We start from the raw sequence: 10,797 nt of genomic DNA, 5'->3' as shown, positions 1-10,797 counted from the left end.
AGTAGTCTAGACTCAGTAGAGCTTGGTGAAGACAACTCAGCATAGGGCTATTGACAGCAGGAGATGATGGAAGAGGGCTTGGGAGCCACTCCAACTTTGTTAGAACCTTGGCACCTGTGCTTACTGGTTGGGACTTAAGACTCAGCTTCCTCATAGTTCAAATGGGGATGATGCTGTTGCTGCTAATAATGCCTCTGTCTGTGACATTATACATTTACAGTAAGTTGCAGGATACCCGACCGTTACTAAGGGCCCAGTAAAAGTGATCTCTTGCTTTACCTGTAGTTGAGATTCTTGGCTCTAAGAAGATCATTTTTGGGCTTAGTGAGAGTGACTTAATGAGAACAAAAGCCAGATTACAGGGATTCAAAAACCAAGCAAAAGATGAGAAAAGAAGTCAGTGTACCTTCAAAATATTTTCCTGGAGAAGTAGAGAGAGGGTTGTGAAGGAATTCAGGGAAGTGACTGGGGGAGAAAGGAGTGTGAAGTTTAGATAGGAAAGAATAAAGGACTGAAGAGGGAGAAATAAAGAGGTAAATTACAGAAAGAGCCAGGTTGCTGCTGATACTGGATTTAACACCCGGTATAAAGGAAAGAAAACTATTCCCTGAGACCAGGCATACTCTCCCGTAAACCCCATCCAGCACAGAACCCAGTTCCTGGCTTTCATCACTGATGTCACCAAGTATGTTGACCTTTACCACTTCCAAATCAGGCACCCACTGGAACTGTAACCCACCACTTCAGCTCCTGGTAGTCTGCATCTCCTGTTGTAGAAAGGAGAGAAACAGAGGAAAGGTGAGACTGAATGAGGAGCTAGGACATTAGGAATTTTTATATAATAAGCTTCAGTCATTCATTATTATGCCATCAGACATTTACTAAGCATCTGCTTTATTCCAGGCATGTGCTCTGGTTATGATGATGACAAAATAGACATTATCCTTGTGCTTATGGAGCTTTCCTTCGAATGTGGGAGTCAAGTCTTATGTATCCATGCACAGCTGTGACACGTGTTGTGAGGGGAATGGAATTTGTACAGTGGGGTTATATTGCCAGGGGGATTCTGCATGGATGTGGAGGGTAAGGAAGTCCTCCCCAAGGTAGAGAGATTGGAGCTGAAATAAGGTAGTGGGTACTGTGGAAGCTGAGAAGCATGGGGAATGTTCTAGACACAGGGCACAGCATTCATAAAAGAGAAATATGAAATGTGGAACTGAATGAAAGCCACCAAGAACAATGTGTTCAGCAAGTGGGAGCAAGACCTGAGATGGGAGGTGGAGGAACGTGAGCAGTGCAGACATCGTAGGCACCCAAGGGCTAGGATGTTATTCTAAGCATGGCAGTTAGCTGTTACAGACTCATAAGTAGAGTGTAATAGAGTACATGCTCTTTTCCACATCTTTAAAAGTGACACTGTGTGCCCTGTAGGACTTATATTAGAGAGAGACACGGATGGCTATGAGGAGACTAAGCCCAGTATTAAAGGAGGCAAATTGAGAGAGGAGGTAGTTTGGACAAGGGTTATGGCCGTGGAAATGGAGGGAAGTAAGTGAACTGGAGATTAGTGATGCATCAGACATGGAGGCAAAGTAGAGAGGGATGTTTAGATGACTTTCAGTTTTGTGGCTGGGTGACTAGTTTCCAGTTTCCAGTAATCAGGATCACTGAATATTTGGGAGAAGAAAACATGAGTTTATTTTTAGACATTTATTTGATCCAAGATGCTTCTTGGAAATGTTGAAAAAGTAGTTTTCTGTGTGGATATGAAGGGAAAACAAAGGCTTATAATGGAAACAGTGGCTTCCACCTGGGCAGTGAAGACTGAGGAGGTCTGCAGAGGGGTGGGAGGAATTCCAGGACAGAGGGCATAGTACTGTCATCAAAGGGGACAGTATTAGGAGGCAACCCTAAGAGTGAGAGGCATGGCGGTGTCTGAGGAGAGAGGCAAAGATTTAAAGATTAGATTTAGAATAGAAATAGTATGAACACTCTAGAAACTGAATTAAGGAACTAGTAAAAGGCTGGCCTGGCACAGTGTTTTCATCCATATCCCTTAGAGCACTGGGTCCTTGGGAGAGTTACTGTCATGTTCTCTCTCTGTCTCTCTGTCTCTGTCTTTCTCTTTTTCTCTCTCTCATGCACAATCATGTTTCATTATGGGGTAAGTATGGGGATCACTCGTAAGATGAAACAGTTTGTCAACAACATAACTTCTAAGAGTGTTTGTCTAGCACCGTGAGTCTCAAGGTTGACCGCCCATGCAGCAGTACTTACCGACTCTCAGGGATCCAAGTCCGCGTTCTCTGGAACAGCACTGGAGAGGCACTTGCTGGGTGTCATTAACAGACTCGGCCACAGAACTGTGCATCAGTCCCTCTCAACATCCTCCTCTCCCTCTCCACCCCTGCTCCCCAACCCCCTCTCTGGTAAAGATACAGTTTTTCTGAGGCATTGAAATAGCAGGGTTCAGTGTCAGGGTGTTGTGTGTTTAGGGCAGTGGAGGTCAAAATATTTGGTGAAATCAAGGATGACAGCCAGGAATCTGGATCCATTCTGGCCAGTGGTTGGGTGAATAGTGTGTCTGGGTGTTGGGTGGGATTAATCTTTGGTAACCAGTGAAAGCCTCCAAATTAGCAGCAGGGGACTAGTTCATGTATAGGCAAATAGGAAACCGAGAAAATGATATTCTGGAACAAACCTTCTGCAGATAATCGAGGTCAGGGTGGGAAGACGTGAACAGTAAAAGAAAGGAAGTAACCAAATGATAACCCCTGTCCTGGAGACTGAAATGATTTAATCTTAGAAGGTATGTGCCTGGGATTTGGAGAGTGAAAGTTTGTTATTTAAATGTTTAGAACTTGGAGGTTCTTTTATGTTGGTAATCGATGTGTTAGTGTGCAGCTACTTTGCACATAGCTTTGGCCATAAGGGAAAATGAACCTATTTCAATAAGTAACTCTCATCACCACTGGTATGGCAGTGAGATCACCAACATTCTCTTCATAGAGGGTTATATACAGTTTTAAAAAGCAGAGGAAGAGATCACTATAGAAGGTTTGAGCAAATAAGAGTGATATTATGAGTAACTGGGTATTTTGTGAGGTGGGATTTTGCTGCAGTCAGAAGCCCGGCATTTATCTTGTTATCTCCAGTGCCTAGTGTAATGCCTGGTAAACAGTCAGCTTTTGATTGAATGGGTGGATGAATAAATAATCCCTCAAATTCATTTTTTTAAAGAAGAACCAGAGGAGAACACTTGAGACTATATTAACTTTGGAGGTCAAACAAAGCCAAAATTATCCAGATGACCTCTAAGTTCTGGTATGAATTTGTAGCACTAGTTTTACATAGTTGATGGTTGCTGATAAGAGTGAGAAATTGGGGTTTTTAACAGGTAGAAAAATACTGACTTTTGCTTGATCCCACATGACTTGCAAGGAGAAAACCAAGATGTCAGGCAAGAAGAAACAGTTGGCCTTGATGTAGCAATGAATAGCAGAATATTGCAGATTTGATTAACATTAAGTTAGCTTTATTTTTGTAACTTTCTACACATAAGTATTCCTGCATAAGAGATGAATGATATGTACTTGAGAGCGTTGTGTTGAATGAATGTATAGATGAGTGAATTCACATGTACCTTTGCTGGATGCAGCCTTCTTATTTCTTAATGTAGTTGTATCCTGGTGTTTGACATGACCGATTCTGTCTCAAGCATGCATAGTTATCTATTTGAATATCAAATTACCTCATAAGGACCCTCATTTTATAGGTCATTTCAAAGAGGGCTGATGGGACCAAAACCCAGGAGCTCTTAACACTGCGATCAATGATTGAGTTCTTTGTTGGTTGTAATAGTCACTCAATAGTGCTATGTTTCCTAATGGTGATAGAAGATAAAAAGATAAAAGACCTTCATTTTACTCTAGGATGATGGTAAACAGTTGGCAGTATGTGTATATCATTATGACTTCAATATTTCTTGTTTTGATTGTCTTGTCATTAACTTTCCTCCTTTTATCTCTCTCTTCTCCCAGGACATGGAGGCCTTCTTTTTTCCTATTCAATTACTGATTTAATTTTTCTGTCTTTAAAAAAATTACTGACTTGTAACTACATACAGTTATCCCTCGGTATCTGCAGGGGATTGCTACCTAAATCCCCAGATGCTCAATCCCTTAAATAAAATTGTTCATAGTTTGCATATAACCCACACACATCCTCCTGTATACTTGAAATCACCTCTTGATTACTTATAATTTCTAATACAACATAAATGCTATGTAAGATGTTGCTGGAGCACAGCAAATTCAAGTTTGCTTTTTGGAACTTCATGAAATTTTATGCCTGAGAATTTTGGATCTGTGTTTGGTTGAATCCACAAATGCAGACCCTGAAGATACAGAGGGCTGACTGTACCGTGAATCATACTGGTCACTAAGACCACAGAGATACACAGGACATAGCCCTTCTCTCCAATAAGCTCCAGTCAGTAGAAGAAGTAGACATCCATGTGTAGCACCAGTAAGACATTGTAGTAAGCTCAGAACAGAACAAATTTAAGGTTCTGTGTTATTGTGGACAGAGACTTGTTATAATGAGGATGAAGGTGGGCAAGGCAGGCTTTTTAGTGAAGGTTATACTGAAGCCAAACCATCTCCTTTACTTCTCTGTATCTTTTTGTTGTATTACCTTCCAATAGCCAAATGGATCAAGCCCTCAGAAGATCTATTGATCTGTCATCAAATCTTTCCCTGCTGAAAGAAGCTTCCTTTGAGGAGCTAGTCTTTGCTAGGTAATCCCATTAACAGAAAAGCCTGCATTTCAAATCAATCAGTGAATACAAAACACAAAATAGCTTTGTTAGAAATCTCTCAGGTTCTATCATTTACAGCAGTTTATGGCTGAGCTGCCTTTATGTTTAAACAACAAAAAATGTTGAAGGAATTTTAACTTCTGAGGACTAGACTCAAACCCAAGATACGGTGGTCGACTCAGACTTATTAATGCACTTAGAAAATGTAGGATTTTGACTGTCTTGAAATATCTTTGTGAATTACAGAGATAAGACTGAAAATAATGATCATCTAAATTCTCTATTAAGAATAAATTTTGTGTTTTGAAACCTATAAAATATTCTGCCTTATGTTAAAATGCAGAGGATCCTCTGCTATAACCAAACTGAGAGCAATAAATTTTTAGCTTGGGTTTTAAAGGGTGAAAGAGGACAATGAGAAAGAAAAGAAACCTAGAGCCAGTTTTGTGTCAAAAAAAATTTGAAAGAATCAAAATCTTTTCTTTTTGTTCCATGACTTAATAATTAAATTGTACTTTTCTTTTCTGAAAACAAATAGGCAAAAACAATGATTGAAATAATCAAATACATATTTCTTTTCTTTAAAAATGTTATAACACCTTAAGGATTAATTTACTTTCAAATTAAACTTGATTACTTTCTGAGAGAAATACCACTTTAAAATGAAAGTCTTCCATTCCAGACAGCATTATAAACAGCTAAAAAAACAAGGGAGGAAAACTGTACTGTTTCAAAGCATGCTGGAATAAATAAAAAAAATTTTTTTTGGCACATCACTGATAGCCAATAGCATTTGGAAGATTTGGAGATGAGCTGGTTTGTATTAAACATATTTAAACATTTTAAAATGTGTCATGAATTAAGTCAAGCTTTACCTCAAACAGATGCTAAAAATATCAAAATACATGGAGTTTTACTGTATTAAAATCATGATTATCTAAAAACCACTTGGCTTTTGTTTTTCCACAGAGAATAGTCAGATGAACTGGAAAAAATGGAGAAGCATGGCTGGTCCTCCAAAGACAAAGAAAATGCCAGGTTTCTTGGACAAACCTGAGTAGTGACCATATCATAGCAACCTGTAGATTGCATCCAGGCTATGGGTAGGCTCTTTCCAGTTGGAAAATGCAGTATCTTATGTGCATACCTCATGAATATTGTGAGGATAAATGTTTTTTGTGCATTGTCTTTTGCCTCTTAACTTGGCTTCATCAGGCTTCTATGAAATTAATAGAAAATAAAAAATAGAAACATAGACCCTTCCTTCATAGCTCATAGACTAGTAGAGAACCGATAGATGTCTGAGTAACCACTACCCAGTATAAAGGCATTTTTTTAGTTATTTAAATAAGATACTATAGAAACACAGAAAAGGAATGATTAAATATACTTGTACAACAATATTTAAATTGGATTTTGAAAAGTAACCAATAAAGTGACAAGAAATGGATGGTAAAATCTGATACAGCTAGAACATAAGGTGCTGAGGGAGATGGAATCAGAAGATGGCAAGCCATCTTTGCAAAGGGTCTTAAGGGCCTGCTGAAGAGTTTGGACTCCATTGGGCAGTCACTGCTTAGCCATGGGAATGCTTCTAGGCCAGGATGCAGTGCACTCAGATAGGCTTTTCTGAAAGACCATCATGAAGCACTTGTGAATGATGGTGTAGAGGGGAGACTTGAAGCTGGAGAACTAGCTAGTCAGATATTATGGTGCAAGCTAAGGACCCTGGGTTAGGATGAAGAGGAGAAAGGGATCTGGGAGTCCTTGGAGATGCAATGGAGCAAGATTCTAATCAAACACATATACAGGGTAAGGAATTGTCTTGTTATTTCACACTATGAAAAAACAGACTTTTCCCCAAGCGCAGTATATCAGGGACTACTGGACACCCGAGTCAGGCACTGGGTCCCATGATTAAAAAATCAAAGCCTGGATAGGGTGGGAAAGTACTGGACACCTGACCTACATTATAGCTCTGTATGTCTGGTTAAAAGAAAATAGAGTATCGGGGGGGTCAAGATGGCAGAGTCATAGGACCATGAGTTCACCTCTTCTCATGACTAAAAACAAAACCCACAATGACTGCTAAACAACTATTGACAAAAAAAGACTGTAACCTAGCAAGAAAGATCTTCTTCAATGGGAAATATAGAGAGAGACCTGCAGGGGACAGTAGGAGGGCATGCTTCAATAGAATCAGGCCCCATAGCGCCTGGGTGGGGGACCCACAAGCTGAAGTGTAATTAAGTCACAGAGGCCCCCCCACAGGACTGAGAGCGCTGAGCCCCATGTCAGGCTCCCTAGCCCGGGGTCCAGCGTTGGGAAGAGGAGAGCCCAGGACATGTGGTTTTGAAGGCCAGGGGGCTTACCTCCAGGAGCCCCATGTGACCGGGGCAAACAGATTTCATTCTCTTGAGACACATACACAGAATTTCGCATGTGCCAGGTCCAAGGGCAGAGACAGCTTGGGAGGTCTGAGTAGAGTGAGGGCAGAGCACAGGTTTAATACGAGCGCCCACTCCTGGGAAAGGGAACAGCAGGACTTGGTGCTCGGTTCCCTGGCTTGTTTGTAACAGCCCCTTGTGATGTGCTGATTCTCGTGACCTCCTCCAGGAACGTGCACACTTTCAGCATCTCCGCCACCTCTCCTTGAACAGACTGCAGGGATCTCTCTTTCCTCAGTTCTTCAATGACAAAACTGATTTCCTTCCTTGAACTCAGGTTGACCGTCATCAACTGTCTGTAAGCGTTAGCGAGGCTGGTGTATTTACTGGCTCCTTCTCTAGCCTGGTGTTCTTTAAAGTCGTCTCCATGCTAGCACACTCCTGTTTAGCCACTTACAGCTGGTCGATGAGGTGGCACTTCTCTTCGATCTGGGAAGCCAGTGTTTCAGCCTGCTGCTTTTCATAGCTTTGATAAAGGTGACGTCTAACACACTGAATAAGTCTGCAGGTAAATGAGACACTCACCAATGAGGTGAAGACAGGGAGACTCAACACTGCTTCCTACTGGAAGCTCTGGAACATGAACTGAGAACACAGGCCATAGGGCAGCAGCACCACCAGGACCGCACACACCTCCCTCAGGATCAGCCCAAAGCCAAGCTCCATGGAGGACAGTAGCCCTTCCATGACACTGACCCACCCAGGGCTCTGCCTGGTTACCATGGAGCCACCAGCCACAAGCCCCAGGGGACACCCCAACATTCCACCTGGAACCCAGCCAGCAACTGACATCCCAGATGGGTCAGTTACCAGTGTGTGGGGGAGGGGCTGTGCCAGAGGGGAGGGTTGTAACCTAAGTGTCATTCTCTCCATTACTGTCCAATGATAACTTTCCTTACCTCTTTCTTTTTGTGTTTATATCTACATACAGTAAAAAATAGAGTGAAATGTATCGATGTTAAGTTATTGATTTCACAAATTTTTCAAATTCCTAACCTTCCACAGTATCCAAAAAGTCAATGTATGAACCATATGTTTGAATCATATCCATTAACACAGAATATACACTTCGGTCACATTTCAACTGAACCACACCCTCTGACAACATGCATCCATCAGTTTGATGGTGGCTGAACTTGATAAAAATGAAATAAATCACACTGTACACTGTTATGTCTGTCTCTTTGGCTCTAACTAACATTTTTAAAGATAGATGTTTTTAATTGAATATGCTATTCATTCTGTTTGTAGGCCTGAATAATTCATCCTTGTAAGATTATATCACAAATTGATCCATCCTCGTTTTTTTGTTAATACACTTTATTCTTTTAGACCAGTTTCAGGTTCACAGCAGAAATAAGCAGACAATACAGAGTGTTCACACATAGCCCTCATCACCACCACACACATACTCCCCTAGCCTCAACATCTCGCATCAGTGTGGCATATTTGGTACAATCGATGATCCAACATGGGAATATTAATATCAACCAAAGTCTATAGTTTACATTAGGGTTCACTCTTGATGTTGTATATTCTGTGGGCTTTGACAAATGCATAATGACATGTAGCCACTATAGTATCATACAGAATAATTTCATTGCCCTAAAAAGCCCTTGTGCATCATCTATTCATCTCTCCCTCCCTCTCCCCAGGATCTTTTTATTGTTTCTGTAGCTGTGCCTTTTCCAGATTGTCATTTGGTTAGAATCAAAGTTTTTAGCCTTTTCAGACTGGCTCTTTTCATTTAGTAATAGGTCTTTTAAGTTACTTCCCTGTCTCTCATGGCTTTATCTTTTCTCTTTTCTTTTTACTGCACCTATATTTTTAAAATTTACCTATATGTACTGTTTATTGTTTCTAAGAATGTTTAGAGCTTTAGCTTTTTAAACTTACATAATTATCAAAGGAATAAAGCCAACCACAAAATAAGAATTAATTTAAAAAGATACACACGCCTTGCTTTTAACACAACATTATTTATAATTGCTAAGATAAGGAAGCATCCTAAGTGCACATCAATAGTTGAATAGATAATGCAGATGCAGTATATGTGTATATAATGGAATTAACTCACCAATAAAAAAGAAAGATATTTTGCCATTTGTGGCCCTTCATTCACTTTTTCTTCCACTTCAAAAACCAGACATTTTTAACTGGCAGAGACAGTTCTACTACATCGAAAGCAACAAAATACATAGAAATAAACTTAACCAAGGAGGTTACCTATACCCTGAAAACTGAAATGATACAAAGAAATGGGAAGATTTCTTGTGCTCTTGGATTTGAATAATGAACACTATCAAAATGGCCACACTGCCCAAAGCAACCCACAGATCCAATGCAACCCCATCAAAATATTCACAACATTCCTCACAGAACTAGAACAAACAATTCCAAAATTTGTAAGGAACCACAAAATACCCCGAACAGCCAAAGCAATCTTTTGTAGGTCTTTTTTTTTTCTCTCCACTTTCTCTTTTTGTTCTCTTTTCTTATGGTTTGATGACTAGAGAAGGTACTTTAACATTTGTTGTAAAGCTGGTTTGGTGGTGCTGAAATATTTTAACTTTCATTTATCTGTGAAGATTTTGATGGAAAGAGTGTTCTTGGATGTAAGTTTTCCCCTTTCACCACTTTAAATATATCATGCCACTTCCCTCTGGCCTGTAGAGTTTGTGCTGAAAAATCAGCTGATGATTTTATGGGAGTTCCCTTGTATGTTTTTTGTTGCTTTTCTACTGCTAATTTTAATGTTTTCTCCTTATTCTTTATTTTGGTCAATATGATGACCATGTGCCTTGGTGTGTTCCTCTTTGGGTTGATCCTGTGTTGATCCTGAATATCAACAATTTTCTATGATTCAACATTATACAGTAGAGATTTAGACAATGATAAGAATATGACTCTATAACAAAAGTTACAGAAAGCAGCCATATCTACACTCATACATCTGCCTATGTATCTGTATATAGATATATTTTTATTATTAAACAAAGAGAATTAAAGTATGGGCTCAACTATTATATTCCTGGGGAAAGGGCATCTTTATCTGCTGACCACTGCATCCCCAACACCTGGAACAAAGCCTGGTGTGTGGAAGGTGTGCAATTGAATTTTCAATAAATGAAGACACTATGAGATCAGCAAGAAATCCTAAAAGAATGTAAAAGAAGGAAAAATTAAAACAGATATGAATGAATGAGAGAACTGAGAAATTAAGAAAGAAAGAAATCTAAGGGCTGGTTCCTTAAAAACAAACAAAACAAGCAACTGCCTGATGAAACCAAGGGGAAAAGTCAAGACTCACAGCAGATAATGAGCATGTGCTAAGCACAGTCTGAAACATGTTTACACACATTTTTTTTCATTTACACCTCACGGCTCACACCAGATATCAAGACAAGCTTGGGATGGACTAACCACAATGTGCAAACTACACATATCATTGCAATGAACAGACTTTACTAAGGTGCTTGAACAAAACTGAATATCTGAACAAATGAAATGCCAAAAAGAAACAGAAAAACA

At 39.8% G+C, this 10,797-nt stretch overlaps 1 long non-coding RNA gene and 1 other non-coding gene across 2 annotated transcripts; both read left to right on the top strand.

Annotated features, from left to right (window-relative positions):
- The first annotated feature begins 3,773 nt into the window (after positions 1-3,773).
- Positions 3,774-3,900, top strand: LOC140699940 (small nucleolar RNA SNORA25). Its single transcript, XR_012078167.1, has one exon. It is a non-coding gene; the product is annotated as a small nucleolar RNA SNORA25 (small nucleolar RNA).
- An 811-nt stretch (positions 3,901-4,711) lies between these two features.
- On the top strand, positions 4,712-6,074 carry LOC140699691 (uncharacterized). The gene is made up of 2 exons (XR_012077936.1): positions 4,712-4,798; positions 5,789-6,074. It is a non-coding gene; the product is annotated as an uncharacterized lncRNA (long non-coding RNA).
- Positions 6,075-10,797: the final 4,723 nt, after the last annotated feature.

Source organism: Vicugna pacos, chromosome 11 (genome assembly GCF_048564905.1).
Source record: "Vicugna pacos chromosome 11, VicPac4, whole genome shotgun sequence".
In the NCBI taxonomy this organism is placed as follows: domain Eukaryota; kingdom Metazoa; phylum Chordata; class Mammalia; order Artiodactyla; family Camelidae; genus Vicugna; species Vicugna pacos.
Note: the sequence above shows the minus strand (reverse complement) of the source record. Positions and strands in the feature narration are given on the sequence as shown.